Source organism: Bos grunniens, chromosome 2 (assembly GCF_055505025.1).
Source record: "Bos grunniens cultivar Pamir isolate PY7600 chromosome 2, Bosgru_T2T1.0, whole genome shotgun sequence".
NCBI lineage: Eukaryota > Metazoa > Chordata > Mammalia > Artiodactyla > Bovidae > Bos > Bos grunniens.
In genome coordinates this window covers 52,713,481-52,734,141 of record NC_141166.1, presented here as the reverse complement: position 1 = coordinate 52,734,141, position 20,661 = coordinate 52,713,481, and the positions used below count along the sequence as shown (strand labels likewise).

At 39.3% G+C, this 20,661-nt stretch overlaps 1 long non-coding RNA gene across 1 annotated transcript in view; it reads right to left on the bottom strand.

Annotated features, from left to right (window-relative positions):
- Positions 1-20,297, bottom strand: part of LOC147378103 (uncharacterized) — a 68,274-nt gene extending 47,977 nt beyond the window's left edge. Inside the window, exon 1 of the long non-coding RNA XR_015151325.1 lies at positions 19,162-20,297. This is a non-coding gene — a long non-coding RNA (uncharacterized LOC147378103). The remainder of the gene's footprint in view (positions 1-19,161) is intronic.
- Positions 20,298-20,661: the final 364 nt, after the last annotated feature.

The following is a 20,661-nucleotide window of genomic DNA, read 5'->3' as shown; positions in this document are numbered from 1 at the left end:
TGAAATTCTAGCTCATTCTTACCCATTGTCTTGGTTCTTACCCAATGTTCCAGCATCCTTTCATAACAACTTCTGACATTTCACTTCCAAACATACCCTTGAAAGTGGCCACTGATCTCCAGTTCCCTAATCCAACAATCTAGACTTAGTCTTCATACCTTTAAATTTTTATAGAATTTGGCATTGCTTGGTGGCTTCTTGAAATTTTATCCTCTTGCTCTCATGACTCTAGGCTTTCTCCCAAGTTTTAGGGCATGGTGTTGTCTTGTTCTTCTTTCCTGTTGTTAACTGTGGTCAAGGGACTGGCATAGAAGGATACTTGGCTATAAAAGCGATCTATTTTAGAATTAGGGTGCCATTATTGCAGCATTCAAGGGTAAATAAAGTGAAACCCAGAACTTGAAAACATATTTGTTCAAAACAAAAGGGAAGAAGGAGACTTATGGGAAAATCCTGGGACTATAAGTGCTACAGTCCCTATTAGATTTTTCCAGATGCCATCTTCTAAGGCAGGTGAAAAATGAGCTGGACAGCTTTTAGACTTTTTTCTTGTGATTTGGGGATTTTGGTATCTTAGTCATTCCTTTGATGGAAAGTTTTTGGCTGAGTTCTCCCTCCTCCCCCAACTTGGTGGAATAAATTTAGGAGTCAGAAAAAATTTCACTAATACAGAAATTTAGAAAGAAAAAAATCATCCATATTCTACCCCCCAGAGATAATTACAGTTAATGCTTCGAGATTCATCTTTCTAAATTTTAATTCATTCATAGAGATAGATAATGTGTGTGCATGTGCATATATGCATACACATATATATGTATTATATATGTATAAACTTCAATTTTTTTTTTTACCATTTTGTCTACCGAAAAAATGAAAGCTTTTACTTATATAGTATAGCTCAAGTGTCTATGTAAAAACATCTATGTCTACATCTTTTTAATTGCTCAATATTATTCTGGTGAGTGGCTACGGCATAAATTATTTGAATAATTGATTATCATTCTTTGCAGTGTTTTGCTGTTTTAAACAATGTGTAAATGAATATTAATGTTCTTATTAATGTGCCCCACAGACTGTAGCCCGCCAGGCTTCTCTGTCCATGGAATTCTCAACACAAGAATGCTGGAGTGGATTGCCATTCCCTTCTCCAGAGGAACTTCCCAACCCAGGGATTGACCCCAGGTCTCCTGCCTGGTCTGTATCACAGGCAGATTTCTTTACCCTTTGATCTATAGGGAAGTCCTAACCAAAAAGTGAAAGTTCCTCAGTTGTGTCCCACTCTTTGCAACCCCATGGACTATACAGTTTATGAAATTCTCCAGGCCAGAATACTGTAGTGAGTAGCCTTTCCTTTCTCCAGGGGATCCCCAACTCAGGGATCAAACCCAGGTCTCCCACGTTGCAGGCGGATTCTTTACCAACTGAGCTATCAGGGAAGCCCAGTGTGTTGATACCTGTATTCATTTATCATAGTTTTATTATAAATTCCCAAAAGTGGAATTTTTATGTCAAGGGCTATGTATTTTTCAACTGTAGATATATATTGCCAAATTACCCACTAACTTAAAGGTCATTCACAATGTACATGAGTGTTATTTCTCCTGATATTCACCATTATTTGCAGGGCCACGATTAAGGTCATATAAGTGCAGGGTTGGATCCTGCCTTTATTTAAAATTTCGATATTTTCTTTATCATGGATTTTTTGGATTAATTTTCACCAAAATATTATTTATTTTTATTATTAGGGTCTGACATTAAAAGAAAAATATTCCAGTATGATTATTTTTAAATAATTGTTAGTTGTTACTTTATTTTACATTTTTAAAATTTCTAGTAAGTGTAAGCAATTTTGCATATTTACTGAAAATTTGTTTCTTCCTCTAGATTGTGTTCTTTGTTCTTTGAAAATTTTTATATGAGACACTGTCTTTTGCATTTAATTTGTAAAAGTTTTTTTCTCTGTTTATCATGTACATTGGAATAATTTCCCTAGTTTTTTTTTTTTTTTTTTTCCTTTCAATACTTAGGGGCATGATTTTCTTCTACACAGACATTTGAAAAAAAAAAAACTGTAGTTATGCTGTGATGAATGTTTTAAAATGCACCCTTAAAATCCATTATAGCAGAAAAAGAGGGAGAGGAGAAGTTGGGAAAGGAGACACAGAGTGTAGACAGGCATTAGAGTGGGGTTTTCCCACCACTGTAAAGAACTTGTTAAAAGACAAAGCACTGGCATTTGTATCCTGTTATCCCTTTCTACTCCACCATCACCCAGCCTTCTTTTCTCCCTGCCACATAAGCCTCTCTAATTTCATGCAACTTGAGGGAGAGAAGAGGGCATCAATGAGATCAAGGTTGGAATTCACTGACAACCTGTTAGAAGATTGAAATTTGAGAAAACAAAGTCTTGACTGCATACTAAAGTTTGGGGTCTGAGTTTCATACTTGCTAAATGATTAGATTTTAAAATATTTTCTTAAATATATTTTTGATTTTCAGATAGTGCTAAGAATATGCTTTACCATCCAAGAATGTTTTTTATTGGCCTGTAAAGTTTTCTAATACATCAGTGGTTTAACTTTAAAATGTTTAATTCATCTCCAGTTCGTTTTGTTGTTCTGTGTATAGTAGGAATTTAATTTTAAAATCATTTCCAAAATGATTAGCCAGTTTAATTATTATGTCAAACGTACATAAAATTCCCAGTGGCATAAACTGAACATCTGGGGAATACAAAGCCAGAGGTTGTTCCTTTTTTCCATTCCTTATAATCTGTTGGGCAATCACTTTCCCTAATTTCTTTTGGCTTTAGTTCTTTCACTTTATCCCACCCTGCAGCAAAAGTGAGCTTCCTAGAATGAATCTACCCATGTCATAATGCTGCTGCTGCTGCTAAGCCGCTTCAGTCATGTCCGACTCTGTGTGATTCCATAGACGGCAGCCCACCCAGTTCCCCCATCCCTGGGATTCTCCAGGCAAGAACACTGGAGTGGGTTGCCACTTCCTTCTCCAGTGCATGAAAGTGAAAAGTGAAAGTGAAGTCGCTCAGTCATGTCTGACTCTTAGCAACCCAATGGACTACAGCCTACCAGGTTCCTCCATCCGTGGGATTTTCCAGGCAAGAGTACTAAAGTGGGCTGCCATTGCCTTCTCCCCACGCCATAATAGTTGCTGACAAATATTTGAAGGGCTATGTTATGTAAAAGGAATCTGCTATGTCAAGCAGAACCAGGACTCCTGGCAGGAAAATTTGGTGCAAATTTAAATTGTTAAACACTGAAGTGTCTTGTAGTATAAGGAAGTGGCCTTCTTGTTTGGGTTCTCTGTGAAAATATTTCAACCTGGAGCACTCATCAGACATGCCATGGAAGAGATTCCTTCATAGGCAGAAAATTGGAATCTTGATTTCAAGATTCTACAATAGTGCTAAATGTGTGGAGTTCCATAGAACCAGAGCTTAAAATGCAACAAACTAAGGGAAAAATCACAATTGCTAAGACATCTCCTGTTTAAACATATATACATTTTCTATTAAGTGTCACTTGTTCTATTAAATGCTATTTTTATTAGTGGTTTTATAATGATGAAATTGAATCTTCTAAATTTCTAATGTATTTTTGTAACTATAATTTTCCATTGCTATTGGTAAAGTATTTTATTGCAAAATAATATTCTTATGAAATGTTAATGTATATTCTTATGTCTCTGTTTTAGATATCTAATTAATTACAATGGCAATAGTGACTGCAGCCATGAAATTAAAAGATGCTTACTCCTTGGAAGGAAAGTTATGACCAACCTAGATAGCATATTGAGAAGCAGAGACATTACTTTGCCAACAAAAGTCTGTCTAGTCAAGGCTATGGTTTTTCCAGTGGTCATGTATGGATGTGAGAGTTGGACTGTGAAGAAAGCTGAGCGCCGAAGAATTGATGCTTTTGAACTGTGGTGTTGGAGAAGACTCTTGAGAGTCCCTTGGACTGCAAGGAGATCCAACCACTCCATTCTAAAGGAGATCAGACTTCGGTGTTCATTGGAAGGACTGATGCTAAAGCTGAAACTCCAATACTTTGGCCACTTCATGAGAAGAGTTGACTCACTGGAAAAGACCCTGATGCTGGGAGGGATTGGGAGCAGGAGGAGAAGGGGACAACAGAGGATGAGATGGTTGGATGGCATCACCGACTCGATGGACGTGAGTTTGGATAAACTCCGGGAGTTGGTGATGGACAGGGAGGCCTGGCATGCTGCGATTCATGGGGTCGCAAAAAGTCGGTCGGACACGACTGAGTGACTGAACTGACTGAACGGAACTGAAGTATGTGGAAACATATGAGCCAGGATTTTATTGCAACTTAACTCATTAAAATTATTTCTTTCTTTTAATATCATTGAACTGTAGTTTGGTTTAAAAAAAAAAGTGGGGAAAAGAAATTTCTTATACTTTTTAGCGATATCCATCAACTCAACACTGATTATCATATGAAATGGGAGCAAAGAGAGTATCCGAACATCATGGTTCAATGATTTGGTCTCTGAACCACACTCTAGTTAAGAGCAGAGCCGCAGGGTTACTACTATATTAGGACTAAGGTCACAGAAGGGAATCAGGTGCCTTATGGCCTTGACTTGATTATTATTAAATGTTTCCCTTCAGGAACATCACATTAATTTTTCATTTCAGGAAGAAAATTACTTTTGCAGTTAGAATAGGGCACTAACTAGGTTTCTCTGAAATCTGGACATTTGCCAATTGCCTTGAGATATTCTTGATAGATAATTTCCTCCCTTATCCTGCACACATGTGCTATGTTCTAATTGTCTAGTAGGTGGGGAATATAATTTGGTCCTAAATAAATTTCCACAGATACCATTTGGGATACCTATAGGATCCAACTGCTAATTCACATGGGACCATTTGCCTGGATAAAGACTGTAAATATATGGTGACTTTGTATTTCTTCATATTTGCATTAAATACGTTTTTAGTTCAGTTCAGTCACTCAGTCTTATCTGACTCCTTCCAACCCCATGAACCGCAGCACAACAGGCCTCCCTGTCCATCACCAACTCCCAGAGTTTATCCAAACTCATGTCCATTGAGTCGGTGATGCTATCCAACCATCTCATCCTCTATTATCCCCTTCTGCTCCTGCCCTCAATCATTCCCAGAATCAGGGTCTTTTCAAATGAGTCAGCTCTTCCCATCAGGTGGCCAAAGTATTGGAGTTTCAGCTTCAACATGAGTCATTCCAATGAACACTCAGGACTGATATCCTTTAGGATGGACTGGTTGGATCTCCTTGCAGTCCAAGGGATTCTCAGGAGTCTTCCCCAACACCACAGTTCAAAAGTATCAATTCTTTTGCACTCAGCTTTCTTTATAGTCCAACGTTCACATCCATAAATTACTACTGGAAAAATCATAGCCTTGACTAGATGGACCTTTGTTGACAAAGTAATATCTCTGCTTTTTAATATGCTGTCTAGGTTGGTCATAACTTTTCTTCCAAGGATTAAGCATCTTTTAATTTCATGGCTACAATCACCATCTGCAGTGATTTTGGAGCCCAGAAAAATAAAGTCTGACACTGTTTCCACTGTTGCCCCATCTATTTCCCAGGAAGTGATGGGACCAGATGCCATAATCTTAGTTTTCTGAATGTTGAGCTTTAAGCCAACTTTTTCACTCTCTTTCATTTCTGTCAAGAGGCTTTTTAGTTCTTCTTCACTTTCTGCCATAAGGGTGGTGTCATCTGCATATCTGAGGTTATTGACATTTCTCCCAGCAATCTTGATTCCAGCTTGTGCTTCTTCCAGCCCAGCATTTCTCATGATGTACTCTGCATATAAGTTAAATAAGCAGGGTGACAATATACCACCTTGACGTACTTCTTTTCCTATTTGGAACCAGTCTGTTGTTCCATGTCCAGCTCTAACTGTTGCTTCCTGACCTACATACAGGTTTCTCAAGAGGCAGGTCAGGTGGTCTGGTATTCCCATCTCGTTCAGAATTTTCCACAGTTTATTGTGATCCACATAGTCAAAGGCTTTGGCATAGTCAATAAAGCAGAAATAGATGTTTTTCTTGAATTTTCTTGCTTTTTCAATGATCCAGTGGGTGTTGGCAATTTGATCTCTGCTTCCTCTGCCTTTTCTAAAACCAGCTTGAACCTCTGGAAGTTCATGGTTCATATATTGCTGAAGCCTGGCTTGGAGAATTTTGAGCATTACTTTACTAGCGTGTGAGATGAGTGCAATTGTGTGGTAGTTTGAGCATTCTTTGGCATTGCCTGTCTTTGGGATTAGAATAAAAACTAACGTTTTCTAGTCCTATAGCCACTGCTGATTTTTCCAAATTTGCTGACATATTGAGTGCAGCACTTTCACAGCATCATCTTTTAGGATTTGAAATACCTTAGGGGAATTTCATCACCTCTACTAGCTTTGTTTGTAGTAATGCTTCCTAAGGCCTACTTAAATTCACTCACATTCCAGGATACCTGGCTCTCTGGGTCATGAAGATCTTTTTTGTATAGTTCTTCTGTGTCTTCTTACCACCTCTTCTTAATATCTTCTGCTTCTGTTAGGTCCATACCATTTCTGTCCTTTCTTCTGCCCATCTTTGCATGAAATGTTCCCTTGGTATCTCTAATTTTCTTGAAGACATCTCTAGTCTTTACATTCTATTGTTTTCCTCTATTTCTTTGCATTGATTGCTGAGGAATGCTTTTTTATCTCTCCTTACTATTCTTTGGAACTCTGCATTCAAATGGGTATATCTTTCCTTTTCTCCTTTGCTTTTCACTTCTCTTCTTTTCCCAGCTATTTGTAAGGCCTCCTCAGACAGCCATTTTGCTTTTTTGCATTTCTTTTTCTTGGGGATGGTCTTGATCCCTGTCTCCTGTACAATGTCATGAATCTCCATCCATAGTTCATCAGGCACTGTGTCTATCAGATCTAGTCCCTTAAATCTATTTCTCACTTCCACTGTATAATCATTAGGGATTTGATTTAGGTCATACCTGAGTGGTCTACTAGTTTTCCCCACTTTCTTCAATTTAAGTCTGAATTTGGCAATAAGGAGTTCATGATCTGAGCCACAGTCAGCTCCCGGTCTTGTTTTTGCTGACTGTATTGAGCTTCTCCATCTTTGGCTGCAAAGAATATAATCAATCTGATTTCAGCGTTGGCCATCTGGTGATGTCCATGTGTATAGAGTCTTCTCTTGTGTTGTTGGAAGAGGGTGTTTGCTATGACCAGTGTGTTCTCTTTGCAAAATTCTATTAGCCTTTGCCCTTCCTCATTCTGTACTTCAAGGCCAAATTTGCCCGTTACTCCAGGTGTTTCTTGACTTCCTACTTTTGCATTCCAGTCTCCTGTAATGAAAAGGACATCTTTTTTGTGTATTAGTTATAGAAGGTATTGTAGTTCTTCATATAATGGTTCAACTTCAGCTTCTTCAGCATTACTGGTTGGGGCATAGACATGGATTACTGTGATATTGAATGGTTTGCCTTGGAAATGAACAAAGATCATTCTATCATTTTTGAGATTGCATCCAAGTACTGCATTTTGGACTCTTTTGTTGACTGTGATGGCTACTCCATTTCTTCTAAGGGATTCCTGCCCACAGTAGTAGATATAATGGTCATCTGAGTTAAATTCACCCAATCCAGTCCATTTTAGTTTGCTGATTCCTAGAATGTCGACGTTCACTCTTGCCATCTCCTGTTTGACCACTTCCAGTTTGCCTTGATTCATGGACCTGACATTCCAGGTTCCTATGCAATATTGCTCTTTACAGCATCAGACCTTGCTTCTATCACCAGTCATATCCACAACTTGGTATTGTTTTTGCTTTGGCTCCATCCCTTCATTCTTTCTGGAGTTATTTCTCCACTGATCTCCAGTAGCATATTGGGCACCTACCGACCTGGAGAGTTCATCTTTCAATGTCCTATTTTTTTGCCTTTTCATACTGTTCATGGGGTTCTCAAGGCAAGTATGCTGAAGTGGTTTGCCATTCCCTTCTCCAGTGGCCTACATTCTGTCAGACCTTTCCACCATGACCCATTCGTCTTGGGCGGCCCCACATGGCATGGCTTAGATTCATTGCCTTAGACAAGGCTGTGGTCCATGTGATCAGATTGGCTAGTTTCTGTGATTGTGCTTTCAGTCTGTCTGCCCTCTGATGCCCTCTCTCCACACCTACCTTCTTACTTGGGTTTAGTCTACCTTGGACGTGGGGTATGTCTTCATGTCTGCTCCAGCAAAGCACAGCCACTGCTCCTTACCTTGGATGTGGGGTATCTCCTCTGGGCTGCTCCTGCGCCGTGCAGCAGCAGTAATGCTTTTAGTACCATTACTCTAATTTTGATGTATGAAATTAAAAATGTGATAGTGCTTAGCAAATAGAGGAATCAATCAGCTTATCCAATCAGCAGATGTTTGAGTGTCTACACATTGCTGTTGTTCAGTTGATAAGTCATGTAGTCTCCAACTTTTGCAACCCCATTAATTGTAGCATTCCACGCTTCCCTATCCTTCTCTGTCTTCCAGAGTTTGCTCAAATTCATATCCATTGAGTCAGTGATGCCATCCAACCATCTCATCCTCTGTTGTCCCTTTCCCTTTTTCCTTTCATCAGGGTCTTCCTATGAGTCAGCTCTTCATATAAGGTGGCCAAAATATTGGAGCTTCAGCTTCAGCAACCATTCTTTCAATGAATATTTAGGGTTGATTTCCTTTAGGACTGACTAGTTTGATCTTCTTGCAGTCAAGGGACTCTCAAGAGTCTTCTCCAGCACCACAATTTGAAAGCACAGTCTAAAACATAAAGATATTGAAACTCAATAATAAGTTTTTAAGATGCTTAGAACTGTTACACAGGGCTGGACATAGAGTAACAACTCAAAAATAATTTGAGTTGCATTTTGATGAATTAAATGGAATGGAATATCTGTTTGTTGGTTTGTTTGTTGAGAGCAATGCAATATCATATACTGGAAGAGAAAGAGCTTGGAAGTTGGTTCTTTGAAGAAGTCACAGGTTCAAATCCTTACCCACTTACATAATTATAACCTTGGGAAAAATCATAAAACAGAGATAATATACTATATTTATCTAGGCTGTTGTGATGATAAATAAGTAGGTAAATCATCTAATATGTTAGAAAGCATCAATTCTTCAGCATTCAATCTTCTTTATGGTTCAAGTCTCACATCTATACATGACAACTGGAAAAAACCACAGCTTTGACTATAAGAATCTGTTGGCAAAGTGTTTTCTCTGCTTTTTAATATGCTATCTAGGATTGTCATAGCTTTTCTTCCAAGGAGCAAATGTCTTTTAATTTCATGGCTGCAATCACCATCCACAGTGATTTTGGAGCACAATAAAATAAAATCTGTCACTGTTTGCACTTTTTTCCCCATCTAGTTGCCATGAACTGATGGGATCAAATGCAATGATCTTAGTTTTTTGAATGTTGAGTTTTAAGTCAACTTTTTCACTCTCCTCTTTAACCCTCATCAAGAGACACTTTAGTTCCTCTTCACTCTCCGCCATTAGAGTGGTATCATCTGCATATCTGAGATTGTTGATATTTCTCCCTACAGTTTTGATTCCAGTTTGTGATTCATCCAGCCTGGCATTTCACATGGTGTACTCTGCATACAAGTTAACAAGCAGAGTGACAATATACAGCTTTGATGTATTCCTTTCCCAATTTTAAACCAGTCTATTGTTCCATGTCCAGTTCTAACTGTTGCTTATTGACTCACATACAGATTTCTCAAGAGGCAGGTAAGGTGATCTGGTATTCCCATCTCTTTAAGAATTTTCCACAGTTTGCTGTGATCCACACATTCAAAAGCTTTAGTGTAATCAATGAAGCAGAAGTAGATGTTTTTCTGGAATTCCTTTGCCCTCTATGATCCAACATATGTTGGCAATTTGATCTCTAGCTCCTCTCCTTTTTCTAAAACCAGCTTGTACATCTGAAAGTTCCAGGTTCGTGTACTGCTGAAGCCTAGTGTGAAGGATTTTGAGTATTACCTTGCTAGCATGAATGTTCAAACTATCACACTATGCACATAATTCCCTCAAAACTTTCATCTCAAGAATAACTTATTTATTTGTATTCTGTGAAAATTGCATTTGTATTCTGCAATGGAGGATTAAAATTTATCAGAACGTTACAGGATTTGAAATTTTTACTTTACTTGCCAACTATATACATACATTTTTTGTTTTGATATTATTTGGGACTGTTTCCAAAAATACTGTAATATTTGTACCACTATATATATATGGTCCATGGAGAAGGCAGTGGCACCCCACTCCAGTTCTCTTGCCTGGAAAATCCCATGGACAGAGGAGCCTGGTAGGCTGCAGTCCATGGGGTCGCTAGGAGTCAGACACGACTGAGCAACTTCACTTTCACTTTTCACTTTCATGCATTGGAGAAGGAAATGGCAACCCACTCCAGTGTTCTTGCCTGGAGAATCCCAGGGACGGCGCTGGTGGGCTGCCGTCTATGGGGTCGCACAGAGTCGGACACGACTGAAGTGACTTAGCAGCAGCATATATGGTCCAAGTTGTTAATTCCTTCACTCTTTCAACTTCCCAAATGCCACTTTTTTGTAAGATTAAAATCCAGCTCCTCAGAATTGTCTGGATAGGACCTAAAATCAAAAAAATTGTATTTTTTCCTCTAATACTTGTGTCGTAGATAATTCAAACACTGGTCAGAAGATGGGATTGTGTTTCCATTCAGTCTCTGCTTTTGAAGGTAGCAAATGTTTTAAAATTCATCTTGCTCAACCCCAATCCAATAAATGAAGCACTTATTGAGTGTATTTCGGTTGTAATGTGCCAACTGCTGCTTTGTGACAAATCACCGAAAAAGTCTCTAACTTCAAACAACCATCTCTGATATTTATCATGATTCTGTGACTTGACTGGGAGAGTCTTCTTCTGGAGTTCTCAGATGGGGTGACTGAATCTCTCTTCATCCTCTAGGAAGTAGAATCCTGGGCTTCTTCAAAGGTTTGGCTTCTTCATGTGGCAGCTGAATTTGGAAGGTGAAATTTGAAGAAGCAAGGCCTGTGGATGCCTTGGCTTGGCATTCACACAGTGTCACTTCTGCTACCACAAGGCCAGCTTAAATTCAAGGAAATAAAGAAGTAGACACTCTTTCTTGATTGGATAAGTGATGATGTCCCTTCCTAGGATGAGGGAAATTTGGGACCTTATTTTGCAGTCTACCACCTCTAGGAAATAAGGAAGGTACTATGGCTGCAATCTAATCAATTGCCATAATTAAGTCAAAATTTCAGTAAACTACAAAATATACGTAGCTCATCATTCAGTTCAGTCACTCAGTTGTGTCTGACTCTTTGTGACCCACGGACTGCAGCATGCCAGGCCTCCCTGTCGATCACCAACTCCTGGAGTTTGCTCAAACTCATGTCCATTGAGTCAGTGAGACCATCCACCCATCTCATCCTCTCTTGTCCCCATGTCCTCCTGCCTTCAATCTTTCCCAGCATCAGGATCTTTTCAAATAAGTCAGTTCTTCACATCAGGTGGCCAAAGTATTGAAGTTTCAGCTTCAGCATTAGTCCTTCCAATGAATATTCAGGACTGATTTCCTTGAGGATGGACTAGTTGGATCTCCTTTCAATCATAGGGAATTTCAAGAGTCTTCTCCAACACCACAGTTCAAAAGCATCAATCCTTCGGCACTCAGCTTTCTTTATAGTCCAACTCTCACATCCTTATATGGCTACAGGAAAAACCATAACTTTGACTAGATGGGCCTTTGTTGGCAAAGTAATGTCTGTGCTTTTTAATATGCTGTCTAGGTTGGTCATAGTATTTCTTTCAAGGAGCAAGCATCTTTTAATTTCATGGCTGCAGTCACAATCTGCAGTGATTTTGGAGCTCAAGAAAATAAAGTCTGTCATGGTTTCCACTGTTTCCCCATCTATTTGCCATGAAGTGATGGGACCGGATGCCATGATTTTAGTTTTTCGAATGTTGAATTTTAAGTCAAATTTTTCACTTTCCTCTTTCACTTTCATCAAGAGACTCTTTAGTTCCTCTTCATTTTCTTCCATAAGGGTGGTGTCATCTGCATATCTGAGGTTATTGATAATTTCTCCCAGCAATCTTGATTCCAGATGTGCTTCATTCAACCTGCTTTCACATGATGTACTCTGCATGTAAGTTAAATAAGCAGAGTGACAATATACAGCCTTGACGCACTCCTTTCCTGATTTGGAACCAGTCTGCTGTTCCATGTCTGGTTCTAACTGCTGTCTCTTGACCTGCATACACTTTCTCAGGAGGCAGGTCAGGTGGTCTGGTGTTCCTATCTCTTGAAAAATTTTCCACAGTTCAGTGTAACCTACACAGTCAAAGGCTTTGGCATAGTCAATATAGGAGAAGTAGATGTTTTTCTGGAACTCTCTTGTTTTTTCTATGATCCAAGGGATGTTGGTAATTTGATCTCTGGTTCCTCTGACTTTTCTAAATCTAGCTTGAACTTCTGGAAGTTCACAATTCATGTACTGTTGAAGACTGGCTTGGAGAATTTTGAGCATTACTTTACTAGCATGTGAGATGAGTGCAATTGTGTGGTAGTTTGCACATTCTTTGGCATTGTCCTTCTTTTGGATTGGAATGAAAACTGACCTTTTCCAGTCCTGTGGCCACTGCTGAGTTTTCCAAACTTGCTGGCATATTGAGTGCAGCACTTTCACAGCATCATCTTTCAGGATTTGAAATAGCCCAGGAGGAATTGCATCACCTCCACTAGCTTTGTTCGTAGTGATGCTTCCTAAGGCCCTCTTGACTTCACATTTCAGAAAGTCTGGCTCCAGGTGAGTGATCACATCATCTGATTATTTGGGTCATGAAGATCTTTTTTATACAGTTCTTCTGTGTATTCTTGCCACCTCTTCTTAATATCTTCTGCTTCTGTTAGGTCCATACCATTTCTGTCCTTTCTTGTGTCCATCTTTGCATGAAAGGTTCACTTGGTATCTCTAATTTTCTTGAAGAGATCTCTAGTCTTTCCCATTCTATTGTTTTCCTCTATTTCTTTGCATTGGTCACTGAGGAAAGCTTTCTTATCTCTCCTTGCTATTCTATGGAACTCTGCATTCAAATGGGTATATCTTTCCTTTTCTCCTTTGCCTTTCACTTCTCTTCTTTTCTCAGCTATTTGTAAGGCCTCCTCAGAGAACCTTTTTGCCTTTCTTTTTTCTTGGGGATGGTCTTGATTCTTGCCTCCTGTACAATGTCATGAACTTCCATCCTTAGTTCTTCAAATACTCTGTCTATGAGATATAATGCCTTGAATTTTTCTGTCACTTCCACTGTATAATTGTAAGGGATTTGATTTAGGTCATATCTGAATGGTCTAGTGGTTTTCCCTACTTTCTTCAATTTAAGTCTGAATTTTACAATAAGGAGTTCATGATCTGAGCCATAATCAGCTTCTGGTCTTATTTTTGCTGACTGTATAGAGCTCCATCTTTGGCCGCAAATAATTTAATCAATCTGATTTCAATGTTGACCATCTGGTGTTGGCCATCTCTTCTGTTGCTGGATGAATGTGTTTGCTATGACCAGTGTGTTCTCTTGGCAAAATTGCATATACACTTCTGACTGTATATGTAGCTCATACAATCCATTTAAACTAACAAAAAAAATTTAATTGGCAAAATATGAATGGACATTTCACAAAATAGACCTATAAATGGTCAATAGGACAAGCAAAGATGCTCAACATCGTTAATAATCAGGAAAATGCTAAACACCAGAATGAGATAACATACAAAACACACTTTACTCATTGTCTCATTCGTTTAGTCAACTAACATGTATTATTTTCTCAGTGCCATACATTGAAATAAGTAATAGTTTTATAAAGATGCATCATGTTTCTTGACACTTTTAATAAAGATGAACAAATTGATGGCAAAACAGAGTAATGACTATTATAATAAAGAGTACCCAAAATTTATGTAGGACAAAGGAAGCGGTGACCAAACTTTGGGAGACTGGAGGAGAAGGCAGAGTGATTTCTAGATAGTGTTAAAGAAAGAGTGAGAGTTTACATGAAATAATAGGAAAAAGAGATATCCTAAGAAAAAAAGCCTGTGCCAAAGCACATAGGCATTGAGAGCATGGCTGTTTTGGAAAAATATAAGGAGGTTTAACCTTCAAGGGAAAGGGGTGAGGCTAGTTGTGACTGATGAGTAAGTGGGTGGCACACTTGATCATGAGAGGCTCATGATATCTTTCCTGCTCTACCTATGTTTCATTCTTGGTGGACGAGCACAAATAGACAACTCCTCCATAGAGTTCTTTAAATTCTCCCTCCTGTCTTCCCCTCCCCCTAGCAGGAAAGAAAGAAATCCTACCTTACCTTGAGCTTCAGTAATAATTTATTTATATTCTTAGCAAATTTTGCCTCATATTTAGATTCTTTTTCTTCATGTCTAATTTTCCCTGTTAGACTGACAGCTCTTATTATGGTGGAACCTGTCACTGCTTCACTTACTTATTTGGGCTTCCCTAGGGACTCGGTAGTGTAGAATCTGACTGCCAGTGCAGAAGATGTGGGTTCATCCCTGGGTTGGGAAGATCCACTGGAATAGGAAATGGCAATCCATTCCAATATTCTTGCCTGAGAAATCCCACGGACAGAGGATGTTGTGGCTATAGTCCATGGGGTCGCAAAAGTCAGACACGACTGAGTGACTGAGCACACACACACATTGACATATTAAAATAAGACCAGATACAGACTCAGTTCAGTTCAGTTCAGTTGCTCAGTCATGTCCAACTCTTTGTGACCCCATGAATTGCAGCACGCCAGGCCTCCCTGTCCATCACCAACTCCCGGAGTTCACTCAGACTCACGTCCATCGAGTCAGTGATGCCATCCAGTCGTCTCATCCTCTGTCGTCCCCTTCTCCTCCTGCCCCCAATCCCTCCCAGCATCAGGGTCTTTTCCAATGAGTCAACTCTTTGCATGAGGTGGCCAAAGTACTGGAGTTTCAGCTTTAGCATCATTCCTTCCAAACAACACCCAGGACCGATCTCCTTTAGAACAGACTGGTTGGATCTCCTTGCACTCCAAGGGACTCTCAAGAGTCTTCTACAAAAGCACACTTCAAAAGCATCCATTCTTCAGCGCTCAGCTTTCTTCACAGTCCAACTTTCACATCCATACATGACCACTGGAAAAACCATAGCCTTGACTAGACGGACCTTTGTTGGCAAAGTAATGTCTCTGCTTTTGAATATGCTATCTTGGTTGGTCATAACTTTCCTTCCAAGGAGTAAGCGTCTTTTAGTTTCATGGCTGCAATCACCATCTGTAGTGATTTTGGAGCCCCCAAAAATAAAGTCTGACACTGTTTCCACTGTTTCCCCATCTATTTCCCATGAAGTGATGGGACCAGATGCCATGATCTTTGTTTTCCTAATGTTGAGCTTTAAGCCAACTCTTTCACACTCCTCTTTCACTTTCAGCAAGAGGCTTTTTAGTTCGTCTTCACTTTCTGCCATAAGGGTGGTGTCATCTGCATATCTGAGGTTATTGACATTTATCCCAGCAATCTTGATTCCAGCTTGTGCTTCTTCCAGCCCAACTTTTCTCGTGATGTACTCTGCATAGAAGTTAAATAAGCAGGGTGACAATACACAGCCTTGACATACTCCTTTTCCTATTTGGAACCAGTCTGTTGTTTCATGTCCAGCTCTAACTGTTGCTTCCTGACCTGCAATGTAGGTTTCTCAAGAGGCAGGTCAGGTGGTCTGGTATTCCCATCTCTTTCAGAATTTTCCACAGTTTATTGTGATCCACACAGTCAAAGGCTTTGGCATAGTCAATAAAGCAGAAACAGATGTTTTTCTGGAACTCTCTTGCTTTTTCCATGATCCAGTAGATGTTGGCAATTTTATCTCTGGTTCCTCTGCCTTTTCTAAAAGCAGCTTGAACATCAGGAAGTTCTCGGTTCACATATTGCTGAAGGCTGGCTTGGTGAATTTTGAGCATTACTTTACTAGCATGTGAGATGAGTGCAATTGTGCGGTAGTTTGAGCATTCTTTGGCATTGCCTTTCTTTGGGATTGGAATGAAAACTGATCTTTTCCAGTTCTGTGGCCACTGCTGTGTTTTCCAAATTTGCTGGTATATTGAGTGCAGCACTTTCACAGCATCAAATACAGACTAATTGACTGCAATTGCCTCATAAGTTTTAGGTTAAAATAAACTCAAATTGTCAAACTTAATCTTCTACATCATAGGCTTTCTCTAAAACCAAGTGATTTTACATTAAAAAAATTTTTTTCTTGTTATGTATTTTTTAAATTTTGAAATATTTATCATTTACAAATATAGATTCCTTTATGCTGTATTTGAACTATTTATCATCTAAAATATAGATTTCTTTATGTTGTGTTTCATTCTAGTCTTACACACTGTGATTTGCTCTTAGTACTAGCTCTTTTTCCTGGAATCACTTTCTGGTAGTAATTAATGAAAGATATATTAAATACATTGGCAATATGAGATACAAAATGCTTTTATATATGGGCTAGTGATAAGCTCAAAACAGACTCTGGCGATTCTCAGAGGGTGGATTTGGGAATAATGGGGAATTTTTTTTTTTTTTAAGCATTTCAAAGAATGGAATGTGGGCAGTTTGAAATTTTAGATTTGCTTTAACTGTTATGTATTAATTATTTTCAGACTAAAATTGCACAGAACAAGGCTTAGCTGATATATGCGAAGATCAAATGGAAAAAAAATACAAAAAGGTATAATACATGTACTGGACTTACATGTATTAAGTGAGAACTATCTGGATAATTTAAGAAAGAAAAAAATAGGTGGTTTTTTTTTTTTGATTCACAAAATTAACAAAGTTCATTAAGCATCTATTGTGTGTGGGATACATGAGGGCTTTCATTATTTAGCTATATTCAGATGAAAACTTTTACCTTCTATTTTATATTACATGTCTAGACAGAGCCCTAGTTTCTACTCAGAATAAAGGACACTTAAATAATTTATTCCAAGGTGAAAGGATTTATCCTGTAACTCCTGTCAATCTTTCTCCATCAATCAGGCCAGTCCCTAACTAAATAGATGGGATTTTCACCAAGCTCTGACGGCCAACAGGCATTGTTAAGCCAAGAATGAAAATTAATTCAGCAGACAATGACCTTCTTCTGAAAATGCTTACATAGTCAAGGTTTGCATTCAATCTCTCACGGAAGATGTATTCTACTTGATTTAAGAGAGGCTTTTCCTTCTATTACTATATTGCTTGCTATTGAACAAGAACCCGTAGAGAAAGTGTTTGTCAGAAGACAGGGTCTCTGCCTCTTTCTAAATGATGAGGTTCAGGTCATTTAAAAGATGGTAATGATAACCCTGTATGCGAGACAGCAAAAGAGACACAGATGTATAGAGCAGTCTTTTGGACTCTGGGAGAGGGAGAGGGAGAGGGAGAGGGTGGGATGATTTGGGAGAATGGCATTGAAACATGTATATTATCATATGTGAAACGAATCGCCAGTCCAGGTTCGATGCTCGGGGCTGGTGAACTTGGGATGACCCAGAGAGATGGTATAGGGAGGAAGCTGGGAGGGGGGTTCAGAATGGGGAACACATGTACACCTGTGGCGGATTCATGTCAATGTATAGCAAAACCAATACAATACTGTAAAGTAATTAGCCTCCAATTAAAATAAATAAATTTATATTAAAAAAAACAGATTTTCCATTTGTAAAAGAAGATAGTAATGGTCACCTCCTCTCCAACTGCAATGATGATATTCAGTGCATAAAGAACCACAATAATTGGTAATGTATTTGAGTGTCATGATGTAAATATCGTTTGCATTTTTACAGGCAATTTATTATTAATAACTTTATTTCAGTGGATCCTATGAGGAAGTATCATTATTCCCATTTTATAGGCAAAGAGACTGAGATTTAGTGATGTTAAGTGATTTGGCCAAGGTAGCATTTCAAGTTAGTGATGGAAATAAGATTTAGAACAGTAGGTTTTAATTTCAAGTCCACAACTCTCTTAATTCTTCCACCTTTCTCTTTCTCTCCTTTTCTCTCTCTCTCTCTCTTTTTTTTTTTTTTGCCTCTTCTTTTCTTTTTTCCAGTTATATTGAGATATAATTGACAGCACAGTATAAGCTCAAGATATATAGCATAATAATTTGACTTACATGCATTACAAAATGATTACCACAATAAATTTAGTGAACATCTGTCATGTCATATAGATACAAAATTAAAGAAATAGGAAAAAGTATTTTTTGCTTGTGATGAGAACTCTTAGGATTTATTCTCTTAACAACTGCTGTATGTAACTTACAGCAGTTAATTATATTTATCATGCTGTACTTAATAACTGGAAGCTTGTACTTTTTGACTGCTTTCATACAATTCCTTGCCCACTTCCATTTCAGTGGGCCATGTGCAATAGATGCTCCACCTGGCGCTTCAATCAGCACAGGCGTACCAGACCCATAAGGTGTCCCCCTGCCCTCCCAAGCGAGCAGCCTGCCCCTCCAAAGCACCCCTGCCCACAGTCTGACAGGGGGAGCGTGTACACCAGAATTCACACCTCTTCATTCTCTGATCCTTTATTTCTGAATCAAACTGGGTTTCCTTCTATTGACCCCAGACAGAAGGACCGTTGCTGGGGACTGGCTTGGGGAGGGCTGTTAACAGAACCTCTAATACCCCTCACCTATGTCTTTCCTTTGCTCACCTACCTTTTCCTCTCAGAGAAATGCTATGCTTGCAGGAGTTTCTCTGGTGTGTAGTGAAGTAACGCTCCAGTGTAAATTTTATAAACTTCAAACCTGACTTTTACCCTCTACTGCCGGGGACCAGCCCCGGCTGATCCAGGGTATTCGAAGGAGAGACGGCATAGGCGAGGATCAGGATACGATAGCTTCAATTAGATATTAATTAAAGATATAAAGAGTAATAGGATGAGGATAGCTCAGTAGGAAAATTCAGTGGAGAAAAGAGGCTGAGTGGCTTGGTTTACGCGGGAGACCAATAAAACTTCAAGACAAGAAGTTTGCACCACTTACGTAGGCTGCAGGCGTCCTTCCGTTCTCCCGAAGGAGAGGAGACACTGAGGCCTCCCCGGTCGAATCTTAGAAGCCCAGGCATAATTAGTAAGCATGGTGGGTTCCGCGCTCCAGATGGAGACTCAACCAGAGTGAGAGAGAGAGCGACATGGGGAGACCAGTATTTCGAGAAACTGATCCCAATTCTTTATTTTCCATGGTCTACTTTTATACACTGAGATGTTATGCAAAAGTTACGCGGGGTCAGCAGTCCTGACTTTTATTAAAGTCAGGTGCTTCACACAAATGTATACAGAGGTCTTAGGGGTGTTACATCATCTTCTGGCCAGGGGGGCCTGCTGACAATTTACGACCCTCTCCTTGTGACAGCGGTCAGTCAATCAGGACACTTATTTCTCCAGGGCTGATTATTCTCAAAACAGACGCCACCCAAATAAAGTTACATTCCTACAGGGTGAGGGTGTAGTGGGTTTTAGTTAAGGAAAGAATTTACTTAGCCTAAGGTCTAACGTGATTAATATCAAAGGTTAATACTTATTTCTTCTATATATTCATTAATGTGTGTAAGGGCAGGGGATGTGGAGACTTAGCAACAAACATTGGCTCAACAAATGAAAAACCCTTCACCAATACAATTTCTAATCAGCCCATTATACTTATACTAATAGTTTTCTAACTTTTCTAAGGAACCTGTTTTTAGAAGGTTTAAAGCATCTCGTGCCTCTCACGGTTGGGAGGCTGTGAGCAATCACATGTGGCCGGACGAGCCTGTCAGGCAGGCTAGAGAACCTTCAGAGGAGTTTGTAGGTTAAAACACTCTTATCACGCCCAGGAATTATTATTAACTGGAGCTCTAGGTTAACTCCTTCTCCAAAAGAGGTCGTGGGGGACAGCCCCCCGTAAAGTCAGAGGTGTAGGTAAGAGCACAAAGTAGTAAAGTAGGCAGGCTCTGGTTATGGGGGTAGATGCTCGAGGAGTTCCAGGGGGACTCCTGAGGCTCGATCCCGCCTTTGCGTATGTCGAGCCTCCTTCCTCATGACCTTTGTCATGGGCGGAGTACCTCACTCTGGCCCCCAACACTCTACCTCCAGTGATGAAGCTCTCATAGCATACCACTTCCAAGGAAATTTGTCATTGCCTCGAAAACAGACTGGTTTACCAACAAAAATAGTCCTTCTGTGACTAAAAGTGTCTAAAGCAATCCTTATCCCAAAACATTTAGAATCAGCCATTAGACCATACTACTCTGCCTTTTAAACATATTTTTAATCAAAATAAAAGCGTAAATGGTATTAATACAGCTTCAAAAAAAAGTTCCTAACTTTAGCTGAATTCAACAATGAAGCTGGGAACTTTTCTCATGCTACGGAAGTAATTAATTTACCACCTGGCTCAGTGCCTCCAAAGGATTAAATATAAAACATGAAAATTGCTTTCAGTTAAGGGGCAGTGAGATGAAATCACATAAGAACTTAGTAAAAGACTCACGAGATCAAAGAC